Source organism: Taeniopygia guttata, chromosome 1, assembly GCF_048771995.1.
Source record: "Taeniopygia guttata chromosome 1, bTaeGut7.mat, whole genome shotgun sequence".
NCBI lineage: Eukaryota > Metazoa > Chordata > Aves > Passeriformes > Estrildidae > Taeniopygia > Taeniopygia guttata.
The window spans coordinates 115,273,575-115,285,776 of record NC_133024.1 but is presented as its reverse complement, the minus strand read 5'-3'; positions in this window follow the sequence as shown (position 1 = coordinate 115,285,776).

The following is a 12,202-nucleotide window of genomic DNA, read 5'->3' as shown; positions in this document are numbered from 1 at the left end:
GGGGAGCGCCTGACGGGTTTGCAGCCCGGGCAGGGCAGTGAGGAGCAGCTGTTTGAGCTTTGGGAAGCGGCCCTGAACTCGGGGATCCCTGCAGAGGCTCCTGAGTGTACAAACAGGATCTGTGTGGGAGCCCCAGAGGGGAACTGTCCCCACACGCGGCTGTTCCCGTGTGGGGCTCTGGCAGCACCCGCCCCTGCTGCTCGGGTTTGGGATTTTTCCTTTCTTTTCCATGGAAAATAGTGGGATTGGCACGTGTGATAATTCCAATTTGCTCAGTGCTGTTTGCACGGATCTCTCTGAAGTTTTCTGCACAAGTGAAGAAGGTAAACACTGATGGATAACTCAGAAAAAAAGATGCTACAGGTGCTCTCTGCACAAGGTCCTGCACAGCATTTTCCTCTCAATGACCTCCACACATCCTAGGGCTTCTCTTTGTCAAAATTAAACCCAATTAGTTCCCTTATTCCACATGCAGAAAATGTCTAATGAACGTGGGAGTGGCTCAGGTGCTGTAAACACAAATGAAAGGTCAGGGCAGAGCTGCTGGTTGTGAAATCCTCGTTTAAAAGGAGTGATGTTCCCACTGATCTTTTCCTGGTCCTTCTGGAGATCAAATTCCCAAACCAGCAGCCACTCAGACCTCCCAATGGTGCAGGTGAAGTGTCAGCCCCACCACTGACTAAATAAAAATAAAATCAAACCAAATGATTTCTTCCAGGGGCTCCAGCCAAAACATCTTGAGCAGCTCTCCAGAAAAAAAAGATGGCAGAGGAGAGGAGGATTTTTCCAGATTCAAAGCACATGGAATATTTCACTGTTATCCCCTTTTGTCATCTCATTAGGGGAACCAAAGGCTTCCCCTTTCCCAGTCTCCATTTGCATTTATAATAACGCGTTGCCATGGCGAAATCTGATCATCCCGGACTTGGTGGGTGGAATCCCGTCCTTAAGGAGTGCCAGGAGGGAGAGAAGCCCCCCAGGCTGGGGGCTCGGGGCTGCTGCGGGGCTGTGGGGCTGCGGGAGCGTGTCCGGGTGGGGCTGGGCTGGGCTGGGCTGGGCTGGGCTGGGCTGGGATGGGCTGGGCAGGTTGGATGTGTCCCGGGAATCAGGAGGAGCTGGAATCTCCTCCCCAGGGCAGGGCAGGGCAGGCTGGATGTGTCCCGGGGCATCAGGAGAGGCTGGATTGTCCCGGGGAATCAGGAGGAGCTGGAATCTCCTCCCCAGGGCAGGCTGGATGTGTCCCGGGGCATCAAGACAGGCTGGATGTGTCCCAGGGAATCAGGAGAGGCTGCTGGGGATTTCTCAGGTGGGACCAACAGCAGCAGCTCGTTCCCTTCCTTCTGCTGGGGAAGGTGAGCAGGATCCCTCCCCAGCCAGCCCGGCAGGGATCAGCCCCAGGGAACCCCGAGGGTCCCCCCAAATCTCTCTGTTCCCCCTCCTTCCTCCCCAGGGTGTCAAACCCAGCGCTCAGGGACTGTCCCCTCCTCACTCCAGCACAGGACAGATTGTCCCTGGGTCCCTGGAATGTCCCAGGCCGGGCTGGGCACTGGGGCTGGAGCAGCCTGGGGCAGTGGGAGGTGTCCCTGCCATGGCAGGGGTGGCACTGGGTGGGATTTGGGGTCCCTCTTACCCAAACCTTTCCCTGTTTATGTGATTTCACTGAAAATTACAAACCACCCCCAAGAATGCAGTGTCAGTATGGATAATTTGAAGGCTGGTGATAAAGCCGGGCAGGAGCCTCATCTCTTCTTTGTCATCCATCCTTGGCTGTGCTGGGCCTTAGGGCCTGTCCAGCGCCTGCAGAGGAGATCTGGGAACCCCCTGTGACTGCAGCTGCCTCTGAGGGGTGGCCCCAAATCCCAAACATTCCCGGGGGGAGCTCTGGGCTCTCTCTGGACACTCAGCTGGGACAGCAGCAGCAATTTCCCCATGGAAAGGGGGCTCAGGCCCTGGCAGGGGCTGCCCAGGGAGCTTTGGAGTGCCCATCCCTGCAGGTGTCCCCTGGAGGTGGCACTGAGTGCTCTGGGCTGGGGACAAGGTGGGCATGGGGCCCAGCTGGGACTCCCTGGGCTGGGAGGGCTTTTCCAGCCCCAGGATTTGGGATTTGGGATCTGTGCTGACTGCAGGACACTGTGACTGTCCCACCAGAGCAGTCCCGGCCCCTCCAAGAGCCTTTCCCACCCTCTCCGCTCCCGGAGCCACGAGCCCGTGCCGGTGGCCACCCCACACATCCCCTCCCATCTCCAAATCGCCCCAGGCCAAAATCCACCTTTTCCTTGGACAAGTGTGCAAAGTCTCGCTCCTGCTTGGATGGGGAGATCGGGAATCGCAGCACGGAGAAAAAGGAAAGGGAAAGGCAAAGTTTTACCTTCGGTCCAGGGGAAAAATCATCTCCCCTGTCTCTTTTTCCAGGGGCTGGGAGGGGGAAAAAGGTCTTTTGGAAGCTTTTTCATCGGAGAGTGAGTCGGCAATTAAAGCTGACTCTGCTTACTCATTAGATCACATTAAAAACCGCAGCAAAAGTGGAGGGGGAACTCTCCAAACAAATTTGGGCCACTCTCCCCTCATTCACCGCCAGTCAGGAGCCGTCAATGCGCTCCATTTGTGCTCTAACTGCTTCTGAAGCACAACCATATGGTTGCGTTAAAACATCTTTTTCGTGCTTAATTTGAGGCACTGATGGCCCCTAATCAGCCGTGTGCGGATGAGCCCCCTAATTGATGGCTAATGAGTCACGTGCATCCCGAATTAATCCCGTTAATCACCGGCGGTGGTTGGCGCTTCCAACGGCCGCGTCCCGGCGCTGCAGGTGGAGGGGCTGCGATGGGGCTGGCCCTGTCCCTATTCCTGTCCCTATTCCTGCCCCTGTCCCGTTCCTGCCCCTGCCCCTGTCCCGTTCCTGCCCCTGCCCCTGTCCCGTTCCTGTCCCTGTCCCGTTCCTGCCCCTGTTCCTATTCCTGTCCCTGTCCCGTTCCTGCTCCTGCCCCTGTCCCGTTCCTGTCCCTGTCCCCATTCCTGCCCCTGTCCCTGTCCCCGTCCCGTTCCTGCCCCTGTTCCTATTCCTGCTCCTGTCCCGTTCCTGTCTCTGTTCCTACTCCTGCTCCTGTCCCTGTCCCGTTCCTGTCCCCATTCCTGCTCCTGTCCCTGTCCCGTTCCTGCCCCTGCTCCTATTCCTGCTCCTGTTCCTTTCCCTGTTCCAGTTCCTGCTCCTATTCCTGCTCCTGTTCCCATTCCTGTCCCTGCCCCTGTTCCCATTCCTGCCCCTGTCCCTGTCCCTGCCCCTGTTCCTATTCCTGCCCCTGTCCCTGTCCCGTTCCTGCCCCTGTTCCCGTTCCCACTCCTCTCCCGCTCCTGTCCCGTTTTTCCCGGGCAGGGGAGGCTCACCCAGCCTTTGGGACGGGGCTGTGGCTGTGCTGGTACAGAGAGATCCGCGTCCCCCGGGGTCAGCTCGGCACTGTGACCCCCATCCCTGCTTATGGGGGAACGCTGTGGGTTGGGAGGGATCCCAAATCCCACCCAGGGACACCCCAGGGACAGCTCCCACAGCCCGAGGCTGCTCCAGCCCCAGTGTCCAGCCTGGCCTTGGGCACTGCAGGGATCCAGGAGAATCTGGGAATTCCATCCCAGCCCTGCCCACCCTGCCAGGGAACAATTCCCAATTCCCAATCTCCCACCCAGCCCTGCCCTCTGGCAGTGGGAGCCATTCCCTGGCTCCTGTCCCTCCATCCCTGTCCCCAGTCCCTCTGCAGCTCTCCTGGAGCCCCTCCAGGCCCTGTCAGGGCTCTGAGCTCTCCCTGGAGCTTCTCCTCTCCAGGTGAGCCCTGCAGCTGAAATGCTGCCACGGGGTTTTCCTGACTCCACAGGGAAAACAAAGCAGAAAAGATGTCTCTGGTGGCATCCAGCACCTCAGGGCTCCCCGGTTCTCCCCTGGATCCCGGCTGCTGATCCCTGCTCTGGATTTGCTCTCCCCTCGGTGCCAGGGCCAGTCCCAGTGGCAAAGGCTGAAGGAATTTGGGTGCAGCCAGGTCTGGCAAAGGCTGAAGGAATTTTGGGGCAGCCAGGTCCGGCTGTGGCCCAGCAGGAGGAGAGTTGGGCTGCTGTCCTTCCCCTGCCCAGCAAACCAGGCTGGGACACTTTCCTGGGCTTCTCCTGAGCAGCTGCCACAGGGACACCTTGCTGCATTCCCAAATTAATGTCCTTGCTTAGATCAGGACAGAAACTGAACTTCAGGCAAAATTCGAAAGTTCCATTTAATCAAAGCAGATACTTGTGCTCTGGCACTTAAAATAAGTAAAAACCAGTCAATAATGACTTGTCTGGTGTTCATTAGGGCACAGAAACATTGGCACTGTGTTATTTTTCCATTGCTGCCTCCAAGCCTTTCATATGGAGGCTGGATTGATTATCCCTATCTGTCAGAAGCATCCAGCTCTGGCATTATTGACCTTATACCGTTAATTGCACAATTATCTTTCAACTCTGCAATGAAGTGCTGCTCATTCTTATGTTTTGAATTTTAAAAATCCGACTGTCGAAGTCCTGTGCCCAGACCTTTAGCTGCAGTGGATAAAAATCCCTATTTCCCTTCTTCCTCACACTAATAAACACCCTGGCCTGTGTTTTTCTGTTTTTAATGGGAACAGGGCACCAGGCTGGTTCAGCAGCACAGAAACATTCCAGGTTCAGGTGCTGCTGCCTGGGGGTCCTGCAGAGCTCCAGACAAGAAGGTAAATTTACATCGAGAGGGTTTCAATGCTGTAAATTAAAAGGTGGAAAGCTCAACAGCCCTGGCATGGAAAATGGTTCCAAAATGTTGTGGGCACCAAGGCTGGACTCATCCCCCTGTGCTGAGGAGCTGTGGTGGGAATTTCCATGGAATGAGGAGCCCTGGTGGGAATTTCCATGGAATGAGGAGCCCTGGTGGGAATTTCCATGGAATGAGGAGCCCTGGTGGGAATTCCCATGGAATGGGGAGCCCTGGTGGGAATTTCCATGGAATGGGGAGCCCTGGTGGGAATTTCCATGGAATGAGGAGCCGTGGTGGGAATTTCCATGGAATGGGGAGCCCTGGTGGGAATTTCCATGGAATGGAGAGCCGTGGTGGGAATTTAGATGGAATGAGGAGCCCTGGTGGGAATTTCCATGGAATGGGGAGCCGTGGTGGGAATTTCCATGGAATGGTGGAGAAGCTGAGCACAAGGCCCAGCCTTGTCTCTGCCCTTGTGTGGGGAAGGGGCTTTTCCCCCCCTGTCCTTGGGATCCAACCCGGCTCTTTGGGCCGGAGCTCACGAGTTATTTCAGACACGTCTCGGGATTATCCTTGTTTGTTACTTCCAAACCGTATTCGGCTGCTGTTTTGGGGCTTTGTGGAATGATGGTCATTATGTGATATTGCAGCAGCGATTATTGCTGCTCTGGCTTTAATAAATGCCTGGCAGATTTAATAAAACTGATCCAGATTTAAAGTGTCCCTCCGGTGATAAATCACCTGGTAAGAATTTCCCAGCCCACTCCTGCTCTGGGATTTCTGCTCAGCTCAAGCCATGGAGTGAAGGAAGTCACTGTGCCTTAGGAAAATCAAACTGTTTCCATCGAGTTTGGGCTTAGCCGCCGAACAAAGGAGTTCCTAAATGGAAATAACCACAGCTAGTGATTAACGCAATTAAAACCGTAACAAAATATTGCAAACAGTTTTAATCAGCAGGTATTAAGAATCATTGAAATGAACGCTGCAAATCCCCCGGCTTTGGGAATTAACTCTCCCGGGGTGTTTTAGGGGAGAAGCAGCTCGGGGGTTCTGCCAAACCTCGGGGCAGCCTTTGCCACCTTCTCATTCGGGAGGAAACAACCCTGAACCAAACTCATTTTTGGTGTTTTCCCCTTCAGCAAAGGCTCTGAGCCGCTTTGTCCTCACAAATGAGGGAGCCCCTAAATAGAATTGCCCTAAATCCCGCGCACCCAGCAGCAACTGGGCTGTCCCCAGGCTGGCCCTTTGTCCCTGTCCCCTGGCCGGGCTGGGCGCGCTGTATAATGACCAGACGGTTTCATTAGGAGCACAATTCCCTCGCCAGAGCCAGCCCAAACAACTTGTGGGAGCGTTTGTGAGCAGAATGCCACCGGGGGGGCTGAGTGGCACACAATGGGCACCGCCACAAGTGCCCGCCCGGCCGGCCGCGCATGCAGAGCGCGGATTAGGGGGTCCCACTCGGGGTCAAGTGTCTCGAGGGGAGCCGATAAACACCCCAAACCTGACAACAGCTTTTCCTTTCTTCCTGCCCCACTCCTTGAGTGCCAGAGCAAATCTGCTGAATGGCCCCGCGCTTTGCTCGGGGGCCTTTTCTCGCAGGAGACCCTCCGGAATAAATTTGCTCCGCATCCCGCACAAAAAGCACCCCCTGCCCTCCCCCTCGGCCTCTTTCCTGCAGCCTTTGTCCCAAGGTGTGTGAACAAGGGGGAAAATCTGGGCTGAGAAAAGCAAGATCGGGTCCCCCCGCGGATTAAGTCGAGCACTTTGAAGGTTGGCTGAATGACTGACTTTTCATCCTAAAAAAGAGGTGGTTTTGGGGAGAAAAAGAAAAATCGTTGTTGGGTTTTTTCCCCCCTCGGTTCTACTTTCAAATAAATGTCATCAATATATTCTTTTCTGGTATTTTCAGGCCAGCCAGTTGCCGGGCTGGGAATGGGGTGGAGGGCTCTGTGAGGGAGGGATTCACTGGCAGAAGGTCCTGGAGCACCTTCAGGTGTCCTGTTCTGCTGAGGGTCCCACCCCGCCCAGCCCAGGTGGGAGGGCACAAAACGGACCCAAAATATCAGCAGCCAAAGCCAAGGCGTGCCAGGGAGGGCCCTGCAGAGCCCAGGCCTGGGGGTGCCGGGGCACAGGGGACAGAGGTGGCGGCAGAGGGGACAGCAGAGGTGGCAGCAGAGGTGGCAGAGGGGACAGAGGTGACAGAGGTGGCAGAGGTGACAGAGGGGGCAGAGGTGACAGCAGAGGTGGCAGCAGAGGTGGCAGAGGGGACAGAGGTGACAGAGGTGGCAGAGGTGACAGAGGTGACAGCAGAGGTGACAGCAGAGGTGACAGCAGAGGTTTCACCAACTCCTCCTGCACTGCTGCTCCTTCAGCCCCTTTGCCCTCCGGGCTGACCCAGCTCTGGGATTTCCTCCCACTTTCAGGGACACTCCTGTCACCTGTGGGGAACGCTCCGGGTGGCAGGAGCAGATCCCAGAGCACCCACTGGATCCCCCTGGAAAGAGTTTTCAATCTCACAGGGTGAATTACCAGCTCTGAGTGTTTGATATCAGTAATAATTAAGTGTGGCACGGGTGCAAAAGTAAAATTTTAGGTTTCTAGATGAGGGGTCCAAAGGGGACAAGATGGAGGAAATTGGGTGTGCCTTGTCCTTTTTCTCCTTCTTCATGCCCTCCATGTTTCACTGTGGTGTTGGCATTTTTCTGTTGGTTCAGGCTGGGGACACACTGTCCAACGTAGATGACAGATATTGGCACGTTATTGTAAATCCAGCACAGGTAGTTTGTGGTATTTAATGTTTGTACCATCCCACTGAGGGCAGAGCCCCACACGCTGCCCTGCAGGACAGAGCTGCGGCAGGGCAGCAGAACATGTTAGAGATAAACAGAATAAACAACCTTGGAACAGCACAGACCAATTATGGCTTCTGCTTTGGCAGTGGGGCTGACAGACAGAGACTTTTACAATCTTGGGATCATCAATACCACAGATTCCGACGCCAGGGAAGGCCAAACCTCCCGGCTCTGCTCTCCAAAACTCCCTCGGGAGCCACTTGGGTTTTTGTCTGGCTGCAGGTGACAGGAGAGACACAGCCACCTCCCAAATGGGGGCAGAGACTGCAGAGCAAACTGCCCCTGCCTGAGGGGACGTGGCACTGAGTGCTCTGGGCTGGGGACAAGGTGGGCATGGGCACAGCTGGGACTCCCTGGGCTGGGAGGGCTTTTCCAGCCCCAGGATTTGGGATTCTGGGGACGTGCTCTGGGGTTGGTGCCACACAGGCACTGGGGATCCTGCTGTGGTTGCTGTGGGTGCTGTGGGTGCTGTGCCAGAGCTGTGGGTGCTCTTTTCAGTGCACTTAAAGGGGAGCGGGACCCCCGGTGTGCTGAGGCTGCTCAGGGCCTGCTGCTGACCCTCAGCTTTGGCAGGAGTTCCCAGAGTGAGCTGCAGCTTCCTCTCCTCGTTACTGAATGAATTGTTCTCCCAAGGAGGGGATTGTGAGCAGGTTGGTCTCACCCTGATTCCTCAAATCCTAAATCCTGTGAGGAGCAGCTGAGGGAGCTGGGAAGGGGCTGGAGAGTTCCTGAGGGAGCTGGGAAGGGAACAGAGAATTCCTGAGGGAGCTGGGAAGGGGCTGGAGAATTCCTGAGGGAGCTGGGAAGGGGCTGGAGAGTTCCTGAGGGAGCTGGGAAGGGGCTCAGCCTGGAGAAAAGGAGGCTCAGGGGGACCTTGTGGCTCTGCACAGCTCCTGCCAGGAGGGGACAGCCGGGGGGTCGGGCTCTGCTCCAGGGAACAGGGACAGGAGGAGAGGGAACGGCCTCAGGCTGGGCCAGGGCAGGCTCAGCTGGGACAGCAGCAGCAATTTCCCCATGGAAAGGGGGCTCAGGCCCTGGCAGGGGCTGCCCAGGGAGCTTTGGAGTGCCCATCCCTGCAGGTGTCCCCTGGAGGTGGCACTGAGTGCTCTGGGCTGGGGACAAGGTGGGCATGGGGCCCAGCTGGGACTCCCTGGGCTGGGAGGGCTTTGCCAGCCCCGGGATTTTGGGGTTCTGTTTTGGTGCCAGACAAGCAGGGCGGTTCTGCAGGTGCACCAAACCCCCCTGGGCACCCCCAGCCCCGAGCAGGAGCTGCCTTTGCCCACTGCCCGGGCAGGACCCCTGTGCCAGGGCAGCTCCAGCACGTCCCCTCTGCATCCCACAGAACCCGCAGAGCAGCTCAGCCTCTGATGGGAGCGTGAGCTGCACACAGGTCAGAGCTCATAATGAGATAAACTTTCACTTGAAACTAATTCTTGAGCTTATTATGCTGTAATAGCTTTGGGGAAATCGCTTTCCACGGACATATTGCGGCCTCTGAGGTGCAGCTAAGCCAAAGAGGTGATTTTCCTCTTTATTTCCAAATGCAGCAGCTTTAAAGGACGCTTTCATGGATTAGGAAAACATGTTTTGGGTAAATCGTGCTACCCACGTCGAGGCTGCAGGCAATTAAATCCTGCCATTGAGATTACCAATTATTAGATTATATATGGATTTTTTAAAGCAGCAAGCTCGTGTGACGAGGGGCTGCAGGAAGAAAACGCCGGAATGTGCAAAGAATTGTTAAATAACTGATAAATAGGCTTAAGTTCCTTAAACTGGCAGCACGAGTAGCTTAAGCAGTATGGTTTGGATCATCTAAATTTCCAAATACCTGGAGTATATTTGTAAACATGGCAATCCAACATTTTGCCGAGCGGCACATTCACATTCCAATTAGCATAAATGAGGATTTAACAGCTGATTGCACAGTGTGAATGATAGGGACTAATTGTCAGAGCGGGAGGGGTGGGAGATGATGGTCCCGAAGGGCCGGGATGGAGCAGGGCTTGGGAATGCTGCGTGCCTCGGGGAGGGGATGCAGGAGTGAGTCCGTGTTCCTGCAGCCCTCCGTGCATCCCCTGCATCCATCCTGCATCCATACTGCATCCCCCTGCATCCCTCCGTGCATCCCCTGCATCCATACTGCATCCCCCTGCATCCCTCTGCATCCCTCCCTGCATCCATCCTGCATCCATCCTGCATCCCCCTCATCCCCCTGCATCCATCCTGCATCCCTCCGTGCATCCCCCTGCATCCATCCTGCATCCCCCTCATCCCACTGCATCCCCACCCAGGGCTGGCAGGGATTCCTCGGGGATGGGCTGGAGAGGCCAATCCTGCTGGGAAAAATGCTGGAAAATGCTGGAAAATGCTGGAAAATGCTGGAACCCTGGCTGCTGCTGGGAATTTCAGATTTTCTGTGCTGCCAGGAGAACACTGCAATGACCTGAGGCCGTGGAGAAGCTTCCAAAATTCAACAACAAAACTGAGATCACAGGTGTGGAGTTTGGCTAGAAGTGTGTGATATCACAGGGTGGGAAACTCAGAGTTGAAGGGTTTAGAATGCAGGAATAGATATAAAGCAAGATGGAGGTTTCAGGGTGGAGACTGCTCCTTCTTCTTCACCTCCTTCTCCACGGGTTTGGGTGGTTTTGTGCAATTGGATAAAAAAGTCCCCATTGTGGGCACGGGTGGTTGGGTATTGGGTTAAAAGTGAAAATAATTGAGGTGTCATTTCTTAATTGGACAGTTTATCCTTAAAAGGCCTTGGGGAGAGAGAGATGGGCTCCATTTTGAGTTTTTAGAGTGAAGTGCTGCAGAACTCAGGGTTTGTGAGGCTGTGACAGAGACAAGAACTGACAAACACCCGAGTCCCAACAAGACTCACACATTTAACCCTGACCCTGGCAGAGAAGAGCAAAGGAACCCGCAGGAAAAGCCTCTGGGAGCTCGTGGCCACCCGTGCTGCCCCTCCCCAGGGCTGCTGCCCCGTTCTCCAGCCTGGTTCCTGCAGGATTCACCTCACGGCTGCCCCAGGCAGGGGCACTGTCCCCTGCAGCATCCCCTGGAGGATCTGGGCATGGAGCTGAGTTCAGAGCACAGGATCCCCAAACCCTGGGTCTGGAAAAGCCCTTCCAGCCCAGTTTCTTAATGCACTTATAATGTATTTCTACTTCCTCAAAACTGTAACTTGCACTTCTACTTACTTAAAACTTAAACCTACGCTTCTACTTCCTATCTACACAACTTAATAATCTTAATTCCTCTGATGCTTGAATTCAAGCCCTGCATTTCTTTCTCTCTCTGAAGGATTCAGAGCGGTTCTGACTCACACACTCCAACATCTGCCCCTTCTTGGGACTCCCAGCTGTGCCCATGCCCACCTTGTCCCCAGCCCAGAGCCCTCAGTGCCACCTCCAGGGGACACCTGCAGGGATGGGCACTCCAAAGCTCCCTGGGCAGCCCCTGGCAGTGCTGAAGCCTCACACCCTGCTGGATTTCATGTCCCTTTGGCTGCGGTGCAGAGGGGTTGGCACCTTCATCCTGAGGAGTTTGAGGGTCCAGCCCCATCTCTGAGTGCAGCAGCCCCATCTTCCCCACCCTCAGGCTTCCAGGAGCATCACAGCAAGACGTGGAGGGCAAGGAGAAGGAGAAGAAGGTCAGGACACACCCAAATCCCTCCATCTTGTACCCCTTGAACCCCATTCTAAAAACCCCAAAATTCTACTTTTCCTCCCTGTGTTAATTCAACTGGCACACTGCTCAAACCCTTGTGGCTGTAATTCCTCATGCAAAGTTGGCAGCTTTTCCACGGGCTGGAACTGAAGGCACAGGGGCACCCACAGCACCTGCCCAGCGGGGAGTGGCACCCCCAGGTGCTCCTGGGGTCGGTAAAGTGAACAAAGAGGGAGGGGAAGGCTGGGCTGGGTGTGAAATACCTCGGGTTTGGTGTTGGAGGGGGCACTGCCATGCCAAGGGGGTTTCTACAGGTGAACAGGATGGAGCAATTGTGCCAATTCTGGCCACCCTCCCCAGGGTGTCCGAGGGGATGGAGGGTCCAGCTCAGGCACCCCGGGGTGCCACGGGCTGGGAGAACAAGGAACAAGGAACAATGAACGGAAAGGCAAGAGCAGAGCCCGGGCTGTGCCAGCCCTGGGGACAGGAGGGACAGCAGAGCCCCAGACACGCTGTGCCCCCAGGGAAGGGGAGGGAGTGTTCTGGAACCAGGCAGGAAAGCCCTGGCACCGAGGAAAGCCCTTCTCTGGGCTGCGAGAAGGATGTTCCCTTCAGCTCTGGACTGCAGCAAGAATTAAACCCTGCCTGGAAGCACCATTTCCTATATCCCCCAAACCCTAAATCCCAAATCTCATATCCCACATCCCCCAAATCCCATATCCTCTATCCCATATCCCATATCCCATATCCCTTATCCCATATCCCAAATCCCATATCCCCCAAATCCTATATCCCATATCCCAAATCCCACATCCCATATCCCCCAAATCCTATATCACATATCCCATATCCCACATCCCCCAAATCCCATATCCTATGTCCCATATCCACCATATCCTATATTCCATATCCCATATCCCACATCCCC